Genomic DNA, 25,363 nt, shown 5'->3' with positions numbered 1-25,363 from the left:
GAATTTAATAAAAGGTAGGCTTACAGTTGACTTACAAGTCACTAGTGGGTGAGTTAATAAAAAGGAATAGGTCTCTGTGGATTAGAACAGTGCTTCATTTTTAACCATTCATTATTCAAACAGTATTATTTGTCTATTAGGCTGTGCACACTTTGCAGTGAGAGAATTATACAGCAGGCAAGCTGGGTTAAATCTGCACTGTCATAATAAATGATACAACGACAGTTATGTCAGAGAACAGAGAAGAAAAAAAGCAGCGAAAGGTCAGTTTTGATAACAGGGCAACAAATTCTCAGTACCTATCAATATGTAGTATGCTCTCAAAGATATATCTGTTATGTGAACACAGCTATGTAAGCTGGGAAAAATGCACTGAAGCTCAAAAGTATTTCAAGTGTGAAAGTAGTTTCCTTTGAAAAATCCCCCAAGCTTCATCGGCACTGAATTCAACAAACAAGTGAAATTGTAGAGTCACAGAAGGGAAGTGAAGTTAATTTCGCACACACATCTGCTCTCTCTTTAAACCATTGTTGCTCCTCTCAGAGTGGGGGAAATGTTGTGCCACTTCACTTTGTGGTAATTGAACTTTAGCTCTACGCGAGCTGCTAACTACAGGTAGGTGTAACCAACGGTTCCGCCAGGCGCTGCTGCCTGCATTCTCGAGGACTTGAGGGAAAATACTAGGTTGAGTACCTTGGCTAAACCCCTGCACTTAGGAGCAGATTTAGCAAATGGAAAATCTGCTGACATTTTGTGCGACTCGTGTACACACTGACGTGGGTGAAGATGTTTTTTTTTTTTTTTGCTTTTTTTTTTATTGGATTCAAGGTCATTTGGCTCGACTCAGGTTGGGATGACATTTGCTTGTGATCTCATTCTTCATGGAGGGATGCATCACTGCGGGGCCGAGAGGTTGTTTCTCCACTTTCCTGGCACAAATGACTTCTCGTTCCCAGAAAAAAGGGAACATGCTTATGCTCTCCTCGTCTTCCTCGCTCTCTCTCTTTCTCTCTCCATCGGGCTTCCACTGCATCTCCTCGTTGAATGACAGTGTGACTGTACCTCATCAGCGAATGAGTCACTCTACTACTCTGCTGTTATGATGATTTCTCCCTTCTGTGTATTACATCATGCAGCAGAGGGTTCTGCTCAGTTACATTCACCACAATAAACACTCTCCAAGTGCATCCATTTCGACTGAGCAGAGGGTTTATTAGTCAACCTTGCAAGCCAAACATTTTCTGGCTGATCTTTTGAATAACTATTGAGCTCCGTGTGCGTTTACTGAGCGAAATCCACAAGCTGACAACGAATCACAAGGCGGATATATTAGGGTAGATGGAAACCATGGCGTCACCAAAAAAAAAAAACCCACTTGTAACAGTTTTCCTGTGGATATCTCTTGGGTCAAAGGTCACGGATCAATGCACATCTCACTGTCACACGGATCCCATACGCCATTAGGCATAGTTAGGCTTCCAGAATCTCAGCGATGAACCATTTTCACGAGGAGATAGGAGGAAGCGAATCAATAAAGCCGTTCATCTGGCATAATTGCCGAATTTTATGTCAGCAAGAGAATCCGAGTTACTTGAGGCTCACCGATGTTCTACATATAGCTGCCGCAAATTGGTCCCTCGTGCTTTAATCACACACAGTCAGTTCAAATCATTGACTTTTTAAATCATTACATCTCATAAGGCGTTGCATTCAAGACTGAAAGGATGTCGCGACGAGTGGATGGGCAGAACAATTACGGCGCAGTCCAGCTGCGGGGTTTTCTTGCATTAATCCAAAATAAAAGATTAAATCAAAGTCAACTGCTATAAGAGTGTAAGGCATCAAAAGTGGAGAGGAGCAACGGACGGTGTGTGACTAGTTCCATACCGAAGAGCCCCCGTCTTAATTTAATTCATTGGGTGTTTATTTAATACTTGTTATGTTGGACACAACAATAAGTGACGACTAATTCAATTTTATAGGAAGACATCCTTAGGCCACTTTCTTGTGCTTGAATGCTATTTTAGGCCCCATTTATGGTGTTCAAATTAAACATCTCGGAGTTGCTGGAAGCTTCTTGTGTTAATGGAATCCCACGTAGCGGACTGTGTGGGGAAGGGAGCAGATGAATCTGTATTCCCTGAATGTGTCTGGGCAAAAATCAATAAATGCAAGCACAGCTCCTCTCTTCTGATGGCTGTCTTTGCATGGTGGACTAATAGAAAAATAATAATTAAATTTAAATCACCAGATTAATTTGTTTTCCATCAGTCTCAGGAGAGATCCTTCCCCCCCTCCACCCCCCTTAGTTTCTTTAGTGGCTCATTATACTTTCTAATCAAGACCAAAAAAAAGTGCCTCTTTTAGACAGACATGCTGTCTCCCTTCCCCCTTCTCTTCCCTGTGGTGTGCTTTCTCGCATTGCAGTCATTGTGCTGGCACTTATTATGTTACAAATGACCGAGGTACGGCAGGCATTCTCAGTGTGCATGCAAAGAGGGCCCACCCTTCTCCGCTACTAGCGCCTTCTCCTAATGACGATGCTCAGAGTGCCCCCCGACACAGCCCCATGCAGCCCTCTTCCCCCACTTTCCGCCCCCATGTGCTCTCTTTAATGAAGATTCTCCAATGCAATTAAAAATCCTTGCTTCTTGCTGCTACTGTATGACAAACAGAGCCACTGTCATTCCTCATAGCCTGTCATCCCCGCCACAAGAGGAGGAGGAGGAGATGGAGAAATACACCAGGGTGCCAGTGGCTACAGAGACAGATAGAGAGGACTGTTGTGGGTTTTTGTGTGTTTGAAGAAGAGCAAGTCCCCCCACGGCCTCCACCCCCACCCACCATCTCAACAGGTAATGGAAGGACGACGCAGAGAAAAATCAATGACCAACGAAACACAGAGAGCAAGCGTATAAAATGGCTTTAACTGTGCACCAAAAGCTGAATAAGGGGTTCCGTCTGCGTCCGTCTGCGTCCGTCCGCCAAACTCTGGTGATCATGAATGTTTTAGGTAGCGTTGCACCACAACGCTACCTTTTACTTCTTACTCTTTTTTTTTTTTTTAATCTTAGAGATAAAAAAAAAAATAAAACGAAAGATTTCTGAGCAAGAGCTCTGCAATTGTTGCAACAGCTTCAGAAAAGTGTGGCGACACTTTTGGATGTTGTGACATAACGGCAGAGAGGAAGACAGAGGGGAGGAAAACAAGAGGGAGCCTTCATTTATGATCATCTGAAATGATTATAAAGCATTAGCGTAAATGTGCCTATAAAGCAGCAGTCTGCTAACAACGCAAGATTTATGAGGTTACCCATAAACTAACAGTGGACAGTTTGTTAATCCGCTATAATACCTGCTAAAATGAATACACCCAGCGCTGTGATGTGACCGAGAAAGAGATAGAGAGACAGAGAGAGAGAGAGCGATGCACCAGTTGGCTCAAGTTCTGTGACCCATCCTCGTCAGGGTGGGGCGTATAGGAACAGTTGCCCTCTCCATCTGCAAAAAAAAAAAATATCTACCCCCCTTACCCTACACAGCAACAACGCCCCTCTACCCCACCCCCTTGTTGTTTTCCAGTTGAATGAAATAATCTTCCCCCGTCTGGAAAGCCAGTCTGGGTCAGAGGGCCTGCGTTCAGCCTGTTGCTTATTGTGCGTTCAGAAGAGGAGGTAAAGCATACAATTAGGCACAGATGGCTGTCTTTGCCAGGCAATGTATTGATCCCGTCCCGAGGAGGAGCTGCCCCATTTCTGGTTTTGTTTCACAAAGTGCCCTTTAATTTGGAGCCACTGTGAGACCCATGTATTTGTTTGATCACACATCATGAGCTCAGATAGATAGATAGATAGATAGATAGATAGATAGATAGATAGATAGATAGATAGATAGATAGATAGATAGATAGATAGATAGATAGACAGACAGACAGACAGACAGATAGTTAGATAGATAGTTAGTTAGATAGAGTGCATTGATGTTTTATTCAACATTGATTTTATTTAAACACCAAAAACACCTATTCACAAACAGCATATATCTGTTTTTATGCTCAATTGGAGCATAAAAACAGATGTAATGTGACACTAAAAACTTTTATTACTACAATAAAATCATTTGAAAAAGAATCGAACTCAAGGTCCAAAGCTTATTTTTTAATTTGCTCTAAGTATAATTTGGAGAATTACTATTTTTTTTTAAAGTTTCTTTTTTTTATATAAGTCTCATCATTTTAATTACATATGCTAACAGTAAAAAAAAAAAAAAAAAAAAAAAAAAAAAAAAAAAAAGTTGTAACATCTATTTTATTTGTAGCTATTCTCTATTTGTTTACAACAGAAGGGGAATGAGATGCGCCACAAAACAACATTCATAAATAAAAGTCACCGCCACATCTCAGCCGGAGCCGTGCTGCAAAATGATAATGTCGCATTTAAAGTAATGACGGTCAATTACTGTATCCGCTCCTCTACTACGGCCGCTGCACAAATAATAAGTTTTCTTTGTGTGGCAGTAGTGAGCTGACGTCAGGTCGGTTCCTTGAAGTGGAGCTGAATAAACCTTGAGAAGAGTCTCCTTCAATCTGCTGTTAGTAACTAACACACACACTCACACACCGAGACTCAATTACTGCCCAATTCCCTTCTTTATCATTCGTCCCCGACCTCTTTCATAACCAAAACCGACCAAGGAAGGGAAAAAAAGACACAAGAGAGGCGACAAGAGCAAACCGAAGAGTTAGTTGATCTAAAGAAGCCGCACGCTGGAAATAAGTAAAGTGTCGAAACTAAAAAAAGGTAAGTGTTGTTTTTTTTTCTTTTTTTTTTTTTTTTATATTTCCCTGACGCTGTTTTCAAGACCATCACTGAAACAAGCGGTGAGCTCCGCTTTGAGAGCTGGCTTCGGTTTCTAATTTCTTCGCTTTTTTTCAGCTTTTGTGGATACTTTGTTTTCTTGTTGCGAACGTAATTCATTCGGTCGGTGTGTCCGGTAGTCGTTAGCGGTACATTTGGTTGAAGTTTTGTTGTTTTTTTTCCCTCTTTAATCTGAAAACGAAGTGGGGTTTTTATTTTTTCTCCCCGAGCGGTGGTGACCTGATAGTGGGAATCGTCTTTGTGTCCTTCTTTCCTTTCTTCCTCTCTCCTCTCTCTCTCGCACCGTTCACTCCTGCGCGATAACTAGTTTTTATCGTTGTGATTTTAAACTTTTCGAGCCTTTTGCGGTGTCTTTGGGTTTTTGTCGGCCGTTTAAACGAGCCGTTCGGGGTGTTTTTAGTGCGTATTTCGAGCTGTAACCGTCCAAACGTAGAAAGAGAGAGAGGGAGAGAGAGAGACGGCTGGGGGGTAACTGACTGGACTGCCGTTGGTCCTCGCTGTCCGTCCATCCACTTCCAACAGTCCCTCGACTCGAAAATAAAACAATTTGCGACAAATTTATAAACATCCACATCAGTTTTGGGTTAAGTTTAGACGTGTATTGTTCATTTCTCTGTCCGGAGCGGGTCGGAGTTTGAGCTGGTTTTTCCGTGTTGTTGGCCAGGCTTCGCCGGGGTGCTTGCTAATCGCGGTCGCTTCCTCAAACCGAGGCGTGCAGGCGAGCTAGCAGCCGCTTGGCCGAGTTGTTGAAATTTATCCCTTTGTGTATATTACAATATCCTCCATTTTTTTCTGCCCCTTCCAAAACAACAAGCCTCTCGCCATCTTGGTTGTTTTAAATTCGTCCCTCAAGCACCCCTGCCTTTCCTCCCCTCTCTCTCTCTCTACACATACAAACACTTTTGACTACTTTAGTAGGAAATGGATCCAGTTTTTTTTTTTTTCTTTCTTAAGTTTTACCAAAGTTTTTGACGCGCTGTGGAGAAGCGAGAGAGAGAGAAAGAGACAGAGTAAAGGGTTTTATGAAGACGCTTTTGAAAGACATTTGTAACGTTAAATGCTCCAGAGACATAATTTAGAAGCTCGTTTGAGATTAAGGGGGGAAATGTTTATTTATAAACAAGATATGAAGTTATGTGTTTTCTGTCAAGATTGGAATATATGGCTAGGGAAGCCGAATAATGTCATAGTGTGACACAGTTATGTCACATAAATTAATTCCTTATGTTTTAAACTCAAAACTGTTTTTCAGTTACATTAGCCGTGGCTTGTGTTTGCAGCTAAACATGAATGAATGGAGTAAGGAAGGAAGGAAGGAGGAAAGGAAGGACTGATGTTAGCCTTAATTACCAAGAATGCAATTAAGAGTCAAAGTAAAACACTTGATGTTAGATCCTGAATAAATATCACTTTGATCACATTTCCTTTGAAATAAAAATACATTTAACACCTTTTTTTTTTTTTTTAAACAAATGACCAATTACAAAATAGTTTCATATTTTAATTAAAAATCAACCACTTCTAACTCAGATCTTTGTACATGTCTGCTCCTTGTAACAGCCTCTTTAGATGCCTTGGTACTTGTTTACACGTTTTCCAGACAGGACACTTGTCCTATTTATTTTCCGTCATTTTGCCTCACGCATGAGCTTAAGCCCTCCCCTAAGGTAGAGCCTGATCTCACCATCTTCTCTGTGTCCTATAAGCAGGGAAATAGGAGGAGGAGGGATGAAAACACACAGAACAAATGCTTTGAAATGGAAAATCTGATCATTTCACCTCCCACCTCTTTTGTTTGCCCGTTTATTGCTGCGAAGCCTGAGTGCAGAGGAGCAGATGTTTAGCCAAACATGAAGGCGCGGTGCCTCTGTCCTTATGGGGAATGGCTCTCGCTCCTCTCTCCGCTGCTGATGCATCGACATGACAGCTGCTTGATTTCATAGAGCTGCTAAGAAGCCATTAGTGGTATCTGTGAATTGAAACAGAACGGTGTCTTCAACTTTCCTATCTGTCGCGCAACTATCTCTTTTAGCAGTTTTATTTTGGGGGGATCTGTTTGAATGTTTGCGTGTTTTGACATACACTTGTACATGCGCGCAAGGGCTGCAGCTGAGCACACAGACCTGCAAGAAGTGCTAATATATTTGCGTAGCGTCTTTTCTCATAATTAAGAGAGATTGAACAAGAGCAAAAGTGAAAAAGGGGAACAAATCTGTCAGAGTTTGTTTGCGATGTTGGTTTGAAATGAAAGCACACTGTGCTACCTCAAGCACACTCAAATCAGAGAGAGATCCTTCCTCACCAGGCCAAGAAAAAACAGTCAACTCTCTGCTGGAGTTTTATTTTCGCTTTTCTTCTTGTTCCCTCTATAAAATTGGAACTGTTGTTTTTGAGGAGATAAAGGGAGACTTCCGCTTGACTTGAACATTTAGGAATTAAGGATAGACATTGTTAAGCTCCATTTGCATGTCTACTAGAATCACAGCAAACGGTTGCTATTGACTAAGCTGATTAGGTGAAATTAGGTTCACGAGCTCTATGTGTAGGGGTGCTGAATCTGACAGAACTTGGACAGCTTTTGAGAAGGCAATCCCATGTCCACACAAGCTTGGATTCTCTTTAATCCTCTACTATTGAATATAAGTTTTTTTTTCAGTAGAGGAACCCCTTAGTTTATCTTCGTTTAAAAAGGAACTAAAGTGGGGTTTATTAGGTGTCTATAATACAGTATAGTGATAATCAGTTTGAGGCAACGTTTGCTATACTTTTATTTTATAATTAAAACATTTGAACTTTGCACTGTACCTGAAAACATCAGATGATTATAATTTTTGGTCAATTATCAAGTTTTTTTCTGCAGCAACATACGTACAATAAATATGTCATCCATCCATTTGAGCATTACGAAGTGTATCTTATAAGTTAAACTTGTTTCCCTCGTTGCTGAGATTTAAGAACAAATAAATCCATTTGTGAAATGAATCTAAAGCCTTGCTGTCATTTCGACTGATAGCAGAGGAAAACGAAGGTTGTAAAACCTTAATCACTGAGTAAGCCATGTTTGAGTGTATCTGCATCAATGACCACTATTACATCAATTATAGTATATAGGAACTATATAAACTTAACCTTTTCATGTCAGTATTGTCAAATGGGGATTTGAGAGTATTTTAATTTTATCCCAATTCCTTACAATAAGGTTCACACTAATTAGGTTCATAACTAACTATATAACTTTACATTATAGTTAAATTGTGTCTTGTATTTCTTTGTGACATAAGGTCTCATCCCAGTCTGTGGCTTGGTTAAGGTTGTTAAAGGGCCAATCAATAAAGAAAGAAAACCTAGTGTTTGCATCTGTACACACACATACAAACATGTAACTCTTCATCTTGCTCTGTGATAAAATCTAGCTTAGAGTTGCACAATACGTCGAATCACAATTGACAATGTCAACGTGTGCAATATTGCAACTGGAAAAGAATCTTTGGTTGCAGTACTATAATGTTTTAGGTGTCATTTAATAATTGCCCATTCTCTTCCCATTTTCTTCATACCTAGCTTCTAGATTTTCTGAGCTCCAAGGACTAAAAACAAGAAGAATGCGCTTTGAAGTCACAATTCCCACCAGCAAATCTGAGATCATCTCACTGTTCAGTATCCAAGGTGGCCTGGCAGCCATACTGGATACTGACCTCGAGCCTGCTTGCATATAAAACATTGTGAAAGTTGCAGCTATAGACTATTTATTAGCACTTTGTACTGTGATTTGTAACTAATTAAACAAAAGACACATATTAATGTTAAATGTCTTGTTGTGGATATGTTCCTTTAGTGTTCAAATGCTTAAAATTGAGAGGAAACAACAGCAAATCCACTTGTTTTCTGACTTACGACTATGAGCTTGGGTGTGAAGTTGTTCCCAGTTCAGAAGTCCGATGTCCAAGACGCAGAATAAAAGCCTGATGCCGATAATATATTTATCAACTTGGGTTGACTTTTTGCATCCTTTAACCACATCCGATTTAGACGCTTGTGACCAAGCTATTAAACCCCAGGGACATTTTTGCGATGATAAAAAAATAAAGAGCAGAGAGGAAAATGTAGGCTAATCACAATCAATATAAGCTCAGAAATATTCCTATTAATATCACCATGTTTTTCCTTTTATCATGTTGCCCTTCTTTGCCTTTAAAAAAAATCCATGGCCCCAATGCTTTTATGTTATATTTAGTCACTGATTAATGAGACGTTGCAAATAATCTATCGAGAATAAAAGCCATCTGGTTGCACCGCCAAATCTGTGTATGTTAGTGGTGATTCAGAGCTGCGAAATTTAGACAGGAAGTGGAGATGTGCTTATTGTTAACCAAATGACTCAAGAAACTCGTGTTAGACAGAGTTCTGGTCAGATTTCTTCATCTCTCGCCATCCGGATGTCGCTTACAAATGAAAGCGCAAGCATGTATTCAGAAAACAATAAGGACAGAAGAAATGGCATGTCAGAAAATTGATTACTACAACCGATGTGATAGAGGTATGGATTAATTCTTTAACAGCTGGTTGGTCCTTTGTGGAAAAGTACTGTTTCTTCCAATAAACTAAAAACTTTATAAGTTTGATGATGTTTTACATTACTGATTCAAGTCTCACTTCAGTCTGTCTTTGTCATTTGCTGTGTGCTGCATGTTTTAGGCTTGCTTACATACACATTGACAGGGCTTTGCATGTTGACATCCTCCCTGCTGGAAAGTTAGTTAGATCTCAGATGATCTGACTAACCTCATGTTACCTTTCTATTTTGGTGACACTGCCTGCTCGCTGAATCTCCTGATAATCATCAGAGTACTCAAATAATTGTCTAAAGTGCATTCTTGGTGACAGCTGCTTTTAACGCCAGCCTTTTCAAATATTGTGGCTATCTCTGACCGCCACTGTTTGTATCCATCTGTGCACCGAGAAAGTGTAGCTCCAGTTTGAAAGCCTGGCTAATGAGATGGGGCACATATGCCTCCTGTTGTAGGAGCAAGTAAACAATCTCCACTGTTAATTAAGACTAAACAAATCAACACTCACTCGGTTTTCTCTGCATTTCTGCACGGATTACATATGGTGGATTAATTACTGAACAATAAGCGGTGGAAAGTGCGAGGGGGTCACCCTGTATTGACTTTCCGGAGACAGAACACAGAGCGGCCAAATTTGGGAGGGAAAGGCGATAAGCTGCTTCTTTGCTGTTCGTCCCGTGGGCCTCTATTTATCATTCAATGTGAGAATTTCCTTGATGAAAGTCAAGGTTGTTTGCACATTCTCCGTCTCGTTGGGATGCCTGCTTTTCCACCAGCAAGGTGAAAAGGTTGATTTTTTAAATATTTTTTTTTCTTCCTCCTCCGAAGAGATACCTTGTTTGGAAAGTCCGTGCTAGTTTCTTATAATGAAGTCTCAAAAGGTCCTGATGATTTTTTTTTCCACTTCAGGGCTGTTTTTGTTTTGTACATTGGGGGAGAGGTGAAAATACAAATGTGCTTCATGTTTTGTGGAGCCGTAGAACAGCGAGCGTGCTGGTCCTCATTATTCAGTATCTTTCTGTTGCATATTCATGTTTAAGTTGCCGCACCGTGTGTGAGCTGGAGGCATCCATTTAATGTGGTCTGAGTGAAACGTAACAACATGATATGGCAACATTATGAAAGCGTTTTCATGTCACTGGCATCTTGCTTCATGAAAGACAGTCATTTATTATCTCTCAGTGTTAAGAGAAGCAGCTGGATGAAGCTGAAACAGCAGAAACCTGAAGGTGTTGGTTTTGTTTTCCTGTGAAAAACCACACAAGATGTTTACCGGCGTCTTTTGCTTTATCTGTCTTATCTGGCCACAGAAACTTGATTACAAGCATCAAGGTTTGGAAGACCTGCTATATAGTTTGACGTTTACCACACTGTGACATTCTCAATCTGTAGCAGAGGGGGCCTGTAAATATACATTTCTCCAGGATACTCTCGCTCCGGCTGTGCTCGAATAGGAGAGGAAATGAATGGAAAAGAAATAGGAAGGAGGTTTTGAATGGCGGAATGGGAAAGATATTGGTTTCTCTACTGGTGTTCCTCTTGGGTCAGTGGGGTTCTTGATGGAACTATAGAATAAGTTGATGCAGGCAGACACGCTGCAAGCTTTGCTTGGCTTTAACAAACGCACACATAAACCTTGACACACACATTGCTGTCAGAGCACAGGCATTTATGCACAGGGACAGGAAATACACACCCATTTATACACTCACACAGATACACACAAATGCACGAGATTGCACCTCGACAGCCCCCGTTTATTGATCTTCTTCAGCATTAAAAATCTGGTCACTGCTGCCACAAAGGCTTTTTATTTTAGCTGCGCTGGCAAAGCTTTCTTCAAGCTAAGCCAGAATTTAAAATATTTAACTCCTACATAACACTCTAGAAAAGGACAAGGGTAAAAGCAAGCGCACAGTTTTAAACTGCAATAGGTGTAGCTGCTCTGAACCATCATGTGAATCATGGTGATAAAATCACATCCCAGTTTATTAGCTGTGTAAACTCACAGCTTTGCATCTATAAAAGTTTCAGTTGGAGATGTGTTTTGATTCTCAATTCAACCCAACTCACTATTCACTAACATGGCCTTACCTTGTTTGCATCATTCGTGCTGATTTGCCAGTAGTCAGTGGATTAGTCATGACTGTGCCTGGGACAAGCTGCTGTTTTTAGCGTATTAAGGTTAAAAAAGGATACTCATGTGTAGAGAGGCAACTTGCAGGGTTTAATCCACACAAGCCCTGTGAGCACATGCTTTTACAGTAACTCTTATCTCTCTGTAAGTACATTGCCTTTCGTTTTCTCCGGTCTCAGTGTATGCAAAGCAATGTATCAAGAATATTTCCCCTTTTTCTTCTTGGGAAATTTTCAGTCTTCAGTTAGCACCAGGTGGCGAAGAGGAAATGGTCCGACCAGCTCTGTTTAAACTCCATTTCGAAATAATCTGTCCTGAAAAGGTCAAAGCACATCTCAGTGATTTCAAAATGCTTCTGCGTTGTAGTGGAAATGTGCATTGCATGAACATTATTTATTAAATACACCAGCAGGCAACCTACGCGCGAGGCTTTCCTCGTCCAGTCGAACCTGCTGCTTGCTGTTGTTTTTCTTCTGTCCAGCTCTGAAAGCTTAGCCCCGCTCCGTCTGTGGCATTGTGCTGCCTTCTCCCTCTCTGTATGTCTGTCTGCCTGTCCTTCTGCCTTGCTGTCTGTCTCTCTGTTGCGCTTGTGCTCGCTCTTTCTGAACGATGACACTGAGAGACAGCTGTAACGTGAGACGCCTCTCGATCCTGGCAGGGGCTTCGAAAGCTGAGGCAGAAGGGAGGGAGAGGGCCTTTATGTGAGACTGGGGGTGCTGACCTCCCCTCATTCCCCTTCTCTCTTTCTCCTCCTTTTTTCTCCCTCCTTCTGTGTCCGTTTGCATACTATATCCTCCCCCCACCAACAGAAGCCAAGACAGCACTCTTGTGAAGTGAAACAAGGAGAGAGTTTAGCCATATTGAAAATCTGATGGATGACATTGCGTGTTTTGTCCATTTGGTACCACTTTAATCCCCAGCATCTCTCCCATCGTTAGATTACATCGGATGAACTGAAGTTCTGTTGTCTAGGGTGACTTGTGTTTGTGATCCGTTTGAGGACATGTTTTCTTTGCGTGTGTGCATGTAGACGGAAACATCTCTGGACTCTAGGCTACGGTTGCTAAATCCTGTGTGAGAGCTCCCATGTGTAATCCAAACATTTAGAGCTAATTTAAGCATGCAGGCAGAAGCAGCATCCTTTAAGAAACAACAGCTCCCCTCCCTCTGCAACCTCCACTCTGTGTGTGTGCATGTCACGCACTTGTGTGTGCGTGTGTGTGTGTGTGTGGATGTCTTGTTGTCGCTGGAGGGAAATGAAAGTACTCAATCACTCACCTGTCAGAGTACTTCAAAATCCGCCCATAACACACTGGCGCGCGCGCACCCCCGCACACGGACACATATGTGCATACACTCTCGCCCCTGAGGGTTTGACAGGACTGGCCCTTTATTGACTCCCTTGATCAAGGAGACAGCAGATCCATTTAATAGAAGCTCCACACACACAGCGGCTGAAATCAAAGTGGATTCACATCTGCTCTCCACACAGCTCCACTATATCCTTTTTTTCTCTTGTATGGCAGAGCTGCTCATCATTTAAAAAATGGCTGCTTTGATGGGTGTTGAGCTAAATTTTCCGAGCCAGTACCAATAGACATCATAACGTTGTTCACTGCATGTAAAGCCAACAGTTTCTGCCAAAATAGCTCTGATTCAGCTCTTCACCCCATCTTGGGGTATTGCTCACAGTGTAGTGTAATAATGTCATGATACAAACCCAGTAGGGGTTATAGCCTGTTCCATTGGCTCTGGCCCTTCTCTTCCCAGTTGGCTATGTTTTGCGCTGAGTGTTCTGGAAGGCCACTTAGCTAAGAGGCTGCTGATAGTAGATGTGACAGCTGTGCTGGTCATGGCTACCCTGACCTTCACACGTCATTGTGACGGTCCATCAAGGCTGTAATGATACTCTGAACCTATTGTGTACTCCTGTGTTGGACTAATTGTCCGCACTGGTGATTATGTGGCCACATATGCTACTGATACTGCCATCAAAATAAAACTGCAAACAGATACAAATAAGGCCAAGTTGGCTATTTACAGATTCATGTGGCAAAGAGAAGGAAGAAATAAATGTGGATTGCTTAATGTGGCTATAGGCTCCCTGCCAGTAAGAGAAAAGATATAATGGCAACTCAAAAACATGCATACGCACAGACTAAAGAAAGAAGCACACAATCAGGCCTGGTATTTTATATATTTTCTACCTCTCACAAATGGATCGCACTAATGCTCGGAGCTTTTCACCGGTCTCAAAGCGCTTTACTTCAGCGCATGGTGGTAACGCGTTCCCTTGAGATGGCACTAGCTCCATCAAGTCAAGGAAGAAACCATTTAGCAGAATGACAAACACACACATACATTCAAGCAACACAGCACCAGGAGGCTGGGAGGATTTGGATTGCACTTAGACAAATGTTTCTCACACAAGTTCTTTATTCCTCCTCTGCGCTCCCCTTCTTTTGCCCCGAACATACACTTTCTCGCACACAAAAGTACTTGCACAGAGATTCCATTTTGTCAGCTTTCAGCCCCAGATCATGTAACGATAAAAGATGCTGCCCTGCAGTTAGACACTGCCAGTAAATCACAGGGCAAAGAAAGCTGGGAGAAGCACTTATTTTTAAGCAGCATGAGAGACCACACTGGGGCTGGGGTTGGATGGGAGGGGGAGAGGGGGGGCTGAGACAGATAGGGTAAGACAGAGGGAGAGAAAGAGAGAGGCAGAGAGAGCTTCTTTGTGCACTGTGTACTGGCATTGTGTGTGATGAAGAGATGAATCACAGCTATTTAGGGATTGGTTTCCTGCAACTGATTGTGTGACGACTTGGTGGCGGACAGACTGTCAAGACTTGCCTGTTTTGTTCAAGGGGCTTCAGGAAAATGTCTGCGGCCAAGTCTCGCCTAACTCACTCCCACAGGCACCGGTGTGCTAGAGATCAGCAGAGACAACAGAGACAAACACCTCAGTGGTGTCGCTTCTCTAACAGGGCATCAAATATTAAAGTGAAATAGATTTTAGGCTAATCTCAATATGTATATTTCCAGAGTGCACTTGTTATCCATTCTCCTACAGCAAATAGAGTTTTCAAAGCAAAATCTTCCTTTCTTCCTTTCATTCTTTCTTTGTTTCTTTGTTTCTTTCTTTCTTTATTTCTTTCTTTATTTCTTCCTTTCTTGCCCTCTCTTTGCTTTGTGGTTGGTACAAAATTATGACCCATGTGTTTACCACTGTGCAGATGTCAGTGAGCTGCTGTATGTATCTGAACAGTAAAGTCAACATCTGTTCATCTGAGGAAGCAGTGGTGGTAGATTAGGAAACCCAAACAAGACAATCCAGGCAGACGTTACAGCAGTTAGATTGCACATTGCCCATGTGCAAGCATGCCTGAAGTATGAAATAATAACAGCTTTGCAGGTAATTCCTGCTTTTTTCTCTCCTCTTCATGTTATTCAAATGAAAATTACTAGGTAAAGATGGCTGTAATTAGCACATTTTCTGGACATCTATTAAAAAATTATTAAATAAAACTGAATCACATTGAAATCATTTCAGCACAGTAATGTGAAAAGATATTTAAAGGCAGAAGAGGTAATGCAAATAAGTTAACATTTTTATATTTGCTGATGATTGTTCTATTTTTTTCCTACTGATATTGTCTACACCTCCCAAAGTTATGAACTCAATGCATAGAAGATGAAAGTTGTAACAACTCTTAAGGTTCACCAACCACTATCTACAGAGCATTCAGATCAAACATGTCCCACAGTTTAAATAACTCAGCTGAAAATAAAAAAGTAAATAAAGTAAAACATAAAGTAGCTTCAACAGCTGATATACTCTGCTGAACGTATCCTCCGCATTTGTGTCCCTGCATTGGTAATTGTAGAGGAACTGCAGCATTTCTCTCACCCAAAGTTTTGTCCTCTTCTGCAATCTGATATTGCAGATCTTCCTTTACAAATCTGAGACCTGGACAGTTTCAAAACAAGAAATTAATAAACTACAAGTTTTTAAAGACGGTGTCTACATCAGACTGCTGTCTCTTGCTTAGAGCAATGCTGACAGGAGGTTCAGAAATGCAGACTGCAGAAGTTCAACATATCCTGTAGAATGAACCCTGATCAACTCCTGCACCGTCTTGTGGTGCAAGTGAGCCGTGCACTGGAGAGTCCAAAGTGATGCCAGAGAGAAGACATAAGCAATACTAATTTTGGATGCCCTGAAGTCTAAATGCCTTGATCTCAATCAAGTCAAGCCCAGTGCCATGTAGGACTGCTCAAATATGAAAAAAATAAATTACAATTTAGTCAGTATTGAAAACAAAATTATTTCAAATGCTTTCTAGTTGAGTTGGAAAAACAATGTATTTATTGCACTGGAGGAGCAGTTATTTAGCCTGAACATAAGGCTGTGTGACATGTCACATGTATTTGAGGTATTATGCTTTGTTCCCATGTGCCATGTCTAACACAATGACATTGTGACTTTTTGGCACTTTTCGAGTGTAAGTTTCCCTAGTGTTACTCGTCTCTACTTATAGTGACGAATATAACAAATGATGTTTTGTTTTTCCGTTTTTTTTTTCTTCTTCTTACGACTTTCCGCTTTCCCTTGATCTTGGAGAGCCTGTAATGACGAACAGTCAGTGAGAGAAAGAAAGGACAACCGCCGTCTTCTTCCCCAAACTCTGTCCTTATTACAAATTATTGAAATTATGAAATTATTAACATTTCCTAGAACAATCACATTCCTGTGTCCTTTCTTCTGCTACAAAAAACACACACAGCCTTCACCTGTGTAAAAAGGTATCAACTCTCACCAATCAATCCAGAGTGCAGCGATATACATTAAAAAAACCATTTCTCAAATAAGAGGATTAATTATGTTGAATACTGCAAGAGGGAGATGTAATAATGGACAAAACCTTAAGCTCGCTCTAATGTGTTTTCAATAACTACTGTCCGACTGAATAAACTACAGTTTAATTGATTACATCGCAAGGGAGAAAAAATAAAGTCTATAGTAATAATAATAATAATAATAACAATAATCATAATAATAATAATAATAATAACTCCTTTTTAACAGATAAAACAACACAATGTATCTCAGGGTACCACTGTTTAATCGGGGAGTGGAACGGAGCTAAAAAAGATACATGTAGCGATCTTCAGAACGGCTGTTATGCGACCGTTGTAGCTAAAATGTAGCTAACTGCGATCCTAACAAATCCTTTTTTTTCTTTATTTATTTTCAATGTTTCAGCACATCTATCAATCAAATTACAAATCATATCCAAATATACATTGTTACTCCACATTTTTAACGGGGGGGCAGCCCTCACCAGCTTCACACTACTAACCTGTAATGACGAACAGTCAGTGAGAGAAAAAAAGGACAACCACCGTCTTCTTCCCCAAACTCTGTCTGAAGAGCGAGGGGCGGGGCTCCTCAATTCCGGTCTCCTGGTGAGACGTTGCCCGAACCTTCGTTACCCTTTTTTTTTTCTCTTTTTTTTAAAACCCATATATGTAATTAGTTGCAATACTATTAATTTCTGTGTGGTGGCGTATATTTTCTTAAACAGATTTTCTGGACTATCACCAAGTGATAATTAAATTCTCCCACTTTATGGTGTATCACACACTCCCCAACAAACAAAGGTGGCTCCTGACACTTAAGTCTCCAAAATAACTTGACTGAACATAAATTTTTTTCAAAACATTGCAAAACAAAAATATGTAGTGTTTTGTGTTGCAGGTCGCTCAAGGTGAGTATACAGTGTATGATGTATATTTTACAGTAGATGGATATGTAATGTATGGTGTATGTGTGGTTCAGGTATGTAACTATCTTTCCCAAGTGTTCTATCTACAGTGTATTGGACACATAACAGGTAGGTAAGGGTAAGGGCTAATGGGTGGGGGTTGGATAGGATGGAAGTACGGTGAGGGGAAACACTGGTGCATACACTGCATTGGTTGGGTTCCAACTGCATTCACCATGGGGTGTGGCTGGTACACTGGTTGACCCAGAGTCGTGTAAGTGAACATCTGTCTTGGTCGTCTTTCTCTTGTAGACCGTCTCAGGGGGACTGGGTGTTCCATGTCAGGTGTTGGGGTCTTATCCTCTTGAGGGGCAGAATGTATGTCCTCCATGAATGTGGACTGGAGCTCCTCAACATTTTGTCCATCTCCACTGCTTGACCCCGGCCTTCCACTTCTGACACATTCTCCTTCCTGTCCAGGTTCGGTTGGGATTGCTTCCATCAAACTGGTTTCATTCTCTTCAGCTATCTCTTGGAAAGCATCGGTAGTATTTTGATCAGGTGGGTGACCGTTTGGTCTGGGTCTCTCCACAGGTATTCGAAGCCAGTAATGAGGTGTCCCCTCATCCTCCTCTTCATCAGAGTCATCTGTGTTTGAGTACAGTACAGCATGTCTGGCCTGAAGATCGTTTGAACTCTTTTTGGCTTTCCTTTGTGACTCTGCTGTACTTGTGGTCAGGTTCTGGACTGGTTCTATAGGTAAGTCGTTTACCTGTAACAGTAGGTTTCGGTGTAGAGTGCGAACTGGCTGACCTCCTCGCTCAGGGCTGACTTTATAGACAGGATTGTCACCCACCTGCTCTCTGACGATGAAGATCTGTTGCTCCCAGTAGTTTCTCAGCTTTCCAGGGCCCCCACGTTCACCGAGATTGCGTACCAGTACTCTGTCTCCAGGCTGAAGGACGACACCTCTGCTCTTCTTGTCATAGTATGTTTTTCCCTTTATGCTGGATTGTTGGCTGTTTGCACTGGCTATCTGATATGCCTCAGTCATTTTCCGAGCCCACCTCTCGGCATATCCATTTGGCTCTTTAAGTTCGGCCTCCTGGTCTGTTATGAGACCAAAGAGGATGTCAACAGGGAGGCGAGGATGTCGACCATACAACAGATAGTACGGGGAGAACCCTGTGGCCTCATGCTTTGTACAGTTGTAGGCATGGAGCACATGAGGTAGGTGATCCTTCCAGTTCTCTTTCTCCCCCAGAGTCCGGAGCATCTGCAGTAAGGTACGATTTAGTCGTTCGGCCGGATTGCCCTGGGGGTGATATGGGGAGGTTCTTGAATGGGCCACACCAGCTAATCGTCTGAGGTTCTTAAAGAGCTCATTCTCAAACTCCCGACCCTGGTCATGATGGAGTTTGGCAGGGTACCCAAATCTCGGGATGAAATCATTGAAAAGCCGGTCGGCTGCTGTCTTACCAGCCTTGTTCTTGGTGGGATAGGCTTGGGCAAACCTGGTAAAGTGGTCAATCACAACCAGGATGTACTCGTACCCACCCCTGCTGGCTTCCAAGTGAAGGAAATCGATGCATAGCAGCTCGAGGGGAGAGGTCGATGTAATACTTCCCATTGGAGCTCTTTCATTTGTGACTGGTTTCTTCTGTTTGATGCATGAGCATTTCCTGGTGATGTAGTTCTCTATATCACTTTTCATGAAAGGCCAGTAGAATCGCTCCCTTGCCAAGCTCAGCACTTTTTCAACGCCAACATGATTCAGGTTGTTGTGGAGGTGAGTCAGAACTGTTTGTTTATATGTGGCGGGCAGAACCAATTGTTGTCGACTCACAGTTTTTCTGTAGAGCAGGTCATTCTCCAGGTATAATTTGCCCCACTCTCGCAGCAGCCTCCTCGTGTGTCCGTCAACTTTATTTCTTTCTTCCTCTGTTAGTGGTTTGTCTTGTTGTTTCAACTCCACAACTTTCCCAATGGCGGGGTCTTTCCTTTGTTCCCTCACCAGCTCATCATGACTGACTGTCTGCAGACCCTCGAACTGGGTTTGGCTAGGGTGTGACAAGTTGAGGGCTGCCACCCAGGCCACATCTCTCTGTTGAGCTCTCCGGCTTCCTTCCCATGCAGCACAGACTGTGTCCTCTGATAGTTCTTCAGAGCATTCAGCCATAAAAGTGTCTATATCTAGGGGCCATCGTGACAAGGTGTCAGCATCAATGGCAGTTTTACCTGGTCGGTATTTGATGTCAAAGTGGAAGTCAGCCAACTGCCCCACCCACCGGTGACCCACTGCATTAAGCTTGGCAGTGCTCAGGATGTATGTGAGTGGGTTGTTGTCCGTGAAGACTGTAAAATGTGGGGCATAGAACAGATAATCACGGAACTTGTCACATATCGCCCACTTCAATGCCAGGAATTCAAGTTTGCCACTGTGTAGGTGATAATTCTGTTCCGCTGGTGTCAGTGTGCGTGAACCATATCCAATCACCTTCATTTTTCCATCCTGAACTTGGTAGAGAACCGCACCCAGACCCTTTTGCGAGGCATCAGTATGAAGTGTGAAAGGGCGGTCGAAGTCGGGGTATGCCAGCACTGGGGGTTTGGTCAGTCGGTCAATGAGCTGCTCAAGGACCTGTTGATGTTCTTTGGTCCACTCTATTGGGGTCCGAGAGGACTGCTGGTGGCCTTTTGTTTTTCCCTGTGGCGATTTAAACTGAGAAGTGTCGGCCTTTGACTGAAGCAGGTCATACAGGGGCTTGGCTATACGTGAAAAATCCTGCACATATGTTCTGTAATAGCTCAGGAACCCGAGCATTTGCCTGATGTCCCCAACTGTTTGTGGTGTCTTGTGTTTCAGTGTTTGTACTGCTTCAAAATCTTTGGGGTCCATCCTTACTCCATCTGCCGACACCAATCGCCCAACGTACCTGACCTCCTTGCGAAAGAGCTCGCATTTCTCTGGTTTCAACTTTACACCATGACGCTGTAAGGCTTGGAGGACTCTGCGTAACACCTGCACATGCTCTTCAAACGATCTGGAGAAGCACAGAACATCATCGAGGTAAGGGATGCAGTACTCATCTCTCAGCTCGTCAAGCATCCCCTCCATGCTCCTTTGAAAAGCTGCTGGTGCGTTTGACAACCCAAACGGTATTCGGACCCACTCGTACAGGCCCCATGGGGTTATGAACGCAGTCAGGTACCTTGACCCTTCAGCAATGAAGCCTTGATGGTAGGCTTTCCCTTGGTCCAGAATTGAGAACCAAGCATATCCTCCTAGGGAGTCGGTGAGGTCTTGGATTCTAGGGATGGGGTGGCGGTCAGGTACGGTTTTGTTGTTGAGGAGCCGGTAGTCGACGCAGAGTCGTAAGGACCCATCTTTCTTCCTGACACATATGACAGGGGCTGCATATGGTGACTGAGATTTCACAATCCAACCTTTAACCAGAAGTTCCTGGATGTACTCCTTCACTTCTTTGTAGAGTGGCTTTGGAATGGATGCATAGGCTCTTTGGACTGGGATATCATCCTTAGTCCTAATTTCCATCTGCAGAGAAGGGATGCATCCAATGTCATCACCGTCACGGGAGAAGGCTCCACACTCCTCACAGAGCACTTTCTTCACCACCTCTTGTTGTTCGAGGCTTAGGTGACTGACCTCGACAGGAGGGAGCCAGGAGTCAGTTGGAGAGCTGCTGGAGGATGCAACTCCATTGACCCTAACTGCAGCCATTTCTTTTTGGTGGGACCCTGGAGTGCTGGTCTCCAGGACCTTTGTGACATGTTGGATGGTTCCCAGGGGGGTTCTTTTGGGTAGGGTGACCTCATGTTTTGAGTGATTGGAGATGGGCACTTTAACATATGGTCGCCTGGCCTCATTGACTTTTAAGAGGCCCTCCCCCACACCCAAGTGTCCTAAAGCAGTGCTCCCCTCTGCAGGCTCGTATAGGACAAAAGGGTCAATGATGTTAAAATTTGGGGGTACCCTGCACCACACATGAACTGTTCTCCCAGGGGGGATAATAGTGTGGTCTCTACCCACCCTTATTGTGACTGGATCATCATAGGCTCTGGGAGGCACCTGGATGAAACTCACAATGGCCTCCACCTGTTCCTCCTCTATCCCAAGTGCATCACGGAGGAGACTGACCACTGTGGTAACCTCAGCCGATGACTCCTTCCTTTTAATGATCTCTTCCAGTACATTGGCTCCAAGAAGGGGCTGGGGCAGGGGCAGCTGACTGACAAGAAATGGAGCCTGTATGGTCAGGTTGGGGTCATCGTTTCCTGCTAAGTTGACAGTGAGCTCCACCCATCCACTGTACGGCACTGAATGACCTGTAACTGCATAGACACTGAGTTCCTCCTCTAATAGCTCAGAAAGGGGTCTCACTGTACAATTTGAGATGTGAGTGGCAGCCCATTCTTGGTCAATTATACTCACTTGTGACCCTGAATCAAATAGGGCTGTAATTGGGTAGCCACCAAGCAGGCATTTCAGGAGGCTTTTCTTTCCAACGAGGGGTGCTTTACAGGTGACTGTTCTCTGGCTGAGAGGTGTATGAGGCTCCTGACATTGTCTTCGTTGGAGGCGTCTGGCTATTTGACTTGAAGCTTGACCTACTGTTCAGGACTGGAATTGCTCACCGGTCTCTGGGTGTCCCTCATCAGAGACCGAGTCCCGTTTCCCTGTGGCTGCATTCGCTTCAGGCACCCAATCGCCCTGTGCCCTGCTTCTCCACATGTAAAGCAGTGGTTACACACCTGTGAGTTCTGCTCAGTACACACAGGGCAACGAGCCATCCTGCCCCTCATCTGAGCTGCGGGTTGCCTCAACAGAGGTTGTGGCCAGCTGCTTGAGGATGGTTGGTAGGGAGGGTGTGGCTGCATGTGGGCTGACCTAGTTAGAGGCAGAGACACTTGTGGGTTAGCTGTATGCAGGTCCATCAATGAAGCCACCACCTGAGTCAAGGCTTCAACTTGAGCACTGAGCTGTCCTATTGTCTGGAGATTCTTACTGTCTGCTGCTGCATCTTGTGACTTGTTGTAATCACCTCCTGTTTCAGCTTTGGTACTGTGTGCTTGTGTTGTCTTTTGTCTAGGGAGTTGGCTCAGCCTGCGTTGGTGCTCATTCTCATCACTCATGATTTTCATGACTTGGCTGAGGATTTCCTCATCTGTAACTTGGCTGTTTGCAATCAGGGGCCTCAGTCTCTGTCGGAGGTATGCATGTTTCGTTCCTAAACCCTGGTATATGGTGTGGAGAAAGACTTTTTGGATGGTCTTGGGGTCATATGTGATGTCTGTACTGGTGTGCCGAGTTTGAAAAAGAAGTTTCTGTTTTAGCCCAATCATGCGGTACAGGAACTGTTGAGGTGGTTCTTGGTCTGATTGCCTGGCACACATCAATTCCTGGAACATCTCAGTCGATGCTTTCTCTCCGAGGTGGGACCTGAGGAAGCCTTTGAGCTCAGATACAGTGATTGAGTCTTTGTTTACGAGCATGTCTTTAAAGGCTCCTGGTTTTATAATCCTCAACACCCCCCTGACCACTTCAGTCTCTGTGAAACCCTCTTTTACTCCCTCATCGATTTGTTTACTGATGTTGTTGTAGCTTAAATCAGAGTTCTGATCTCCAACCTGACCACCGTGTACTTTGAAATCTTTGCGCTGCAGGTAGGAGAGGTCCTTCAGGCACACAGGTTGATCCGGGGTCATTTGTGGCCTGTCATATAACTCTGACTCAACTTGGTGGAGAGAAACTAGAATTGGTGTGGTCACACTAGATTCATACTGCCTGAGTTTCTCGCCCAGTTCTTCATACAGCTGTCTCAGACCTTCTACCGACCCCATTTTTGTGTTGGGTTGGGTAATAGAGTCAGGCTGGGACTGCATGACTGTACTGTTAAAGTGAGCATGGGGTTGTAATGTGGAGTGTTTGATTGTTATAGACTGAGTGTGACTAGGTTTAATGCGTGCACAAACATCATCTAACACACTTTCTCCAGAATTATCAGTAGCATCAGCATTCGTTAGCTTATATATCAAATCATTCAAATCCAGCAACCAACCCATACCTTTGTCTTCCCTCTCGAGTAAGGCATCAGACTGCAAAAAGGAGATGGCAAAGTCCATGCAGCTTTCTTCATCGTTTGGGTCCAGTTCACCTCCATACTGGCTGTTAGTAGCAATGTCTTTTGCCACCTGATAAACACTGTCGCTTGGGAGTTTGAAAAGTTGTTTCTTAATGTTCCATATTAACTCTTTGCGAACCTCTGCCATGGTGTCTGGTTCTACTACAGATCGGTCCTCCAGTTCAGTCCTCTGATAAATTACACGTTGTCCTCCAAATCAATGAGTTGACTCCTCTGAAGATAGCGTACGTTGTCCTCTGGATCAGCAACTTGGCTCAGCTTCAACTAGAGTACGTTGTCCACTGGATCAGCAACGTGGCTCAGCTGCAGCTCGAGTGCGCTGTCTTCTGAATCGGCGATGTGGCTCCTCGGCGATCAGCTTACGTTGAACTCAGGATCAGCAGTGCAGTTCCGGTGGAGGATCGCGGTTCCTTCCCACTCTGATCTTCCCCTTTGGACACCCACGGGTTGACTCCTGGCCTTCAGCTGTGTCACCTTGGTCACGTGGTTCTGGTATCTCTGGATCTTCTCCCAATATTTTTGATGAGGAGATCCCGGACGAGCCCCCACAGTTTGTTACTCGTCTCTACTTATAGTGACGAATATAACAAATGATGTTTTGTTTTTCCGATTTTTTTTTCTTCTTCTTACGACTTTCCGCTTTCCCTTGATCTTGGAGAGCCTGTAATGACGAACAGTCAGTGAGAGAAAGAAAGGACAACCGCCGTCTTCTTCCCCAAACTCTGTCCTTATTACAAATTATTGAAATTATGAAATTATTAACATTTCCTAGAACAATCACATTCCTGTGTCCTTTCTTCTGCTACAAAAAACACACACAGCCTTCACCTGTGTAAAAAGGTATCAACTCTCACCAATCAATCCAGAGTGCAGCGATATACATTAAAAAAACCATTTCTCAAATAAGAGGATTAATTATGTTGAATACTGCAAGAGGGAGATGTAATAATGGACAAAACCTTAAGCTCGCTCTAATGTGTTTTCAATAACTACTGTCCGACTGAATAAACTACAGTTTAATTGATTACATCGCAAGGGAGAAAAAATAAAGTCTATAGTAATAATAATAATAATAATAACAATAATCATAATAATAATAATAATAACTCCTTTTTAACAGATAAAACAACACAATGTATCTCAGGGTACCACTGTTTAATCGGGGAGTGGAACGGAGCTAAAAAAGATACATGTAGCGATCTTCAGAACGGCTGTTATGCGACCGTTGTAGCTAAAATGTAGCTAACTGCGATCCTAACAAATCCTTTTTTTTCTTTATTTATTTTCAATGTTTCAGCACATCTATCAATCAAATTACAAATCATATCCAAATATACATTGTTACTCCACATTTTTAACGGGGGGGCAGCCCTCACCAGCTTCACACTACTAACCTGTAATGACGAACAGTCAGTGAGAGAAAGAAAGGACAACCGCCGTCTTCTTCCCCAAACTCTGTCTGAAGAGCGAGGGGCGGGGCTCCTCAATTCCGGTCTCCTGGTGAGACGTTGCCCGAACCTTCGTTACCCTTTTTTTTTCTCTCTTTTTTAAAACCCATATATGTAATTAGTTGCAATACTATTAATTTCTGTGTGGTGGCGTATATTTTCTTAAACAGATTTTCTGGACTATCACCAAGTGATAATTAAATTCTCCCACTTTATGGTGTATCACACTAGCAACTATTATCTGTCTGCATACCCTGTTGCTTGAAGCAATTTTTTTCTTAGCACTCCTGAAAGCATCACTCCCCCATCTCCAAACCATGGAGGAAAACTCCAGAGTTTATAGATTGTATACCAGGTTGTGATGAGGAAGCATGGCAACACCATCAAAAATGTCAACA

General features: G+C 43.0%; 1 protein-coding gene across 1 annotated transcript in view; it reads left to right on the top strand.

The window, feature by feature from the left end:
* Window positions 1-4,320: 4,320 nt before the first annotated feature.
* Window positions 4,321-25,363, top strand: part of LOC114143616 (bromodomain adjacent to zinc finger domain protein 2B-like) — an 83,479-nt gene continuing 62,436 nt past the window's right edge. Inside the window, exon 1 of the mRNA XM_028015828.1 lies at window positions 4,321-4,799. The gene's annotated coding sequence lies outside the window, so the exon portion shown is untranslated. The remainder of the gene's footprint in view (window positions 4,800-25,363) is intronic.

This window comes from Xiphophorus couchianus, chromosome 4 (genome assembly GCF_001444195.1).
Source record: "Xiphophorus couchianus chromosome 4, X_couchianus-1.0, whole genome shotgun sequence".
Taxonomy (NCBI): Eukaryota; Metazoa; Chordata; class Actinopteri; order Cyprinodontiformes; family Poeciliidae; genus Xiphophorus; species Xiphophorus couchianus.
The sequence above is the reverse complement of the archived record's forward strand: the minus strand, read 5'-3'. Positions and strand labels throughout refer to the sequence as shown.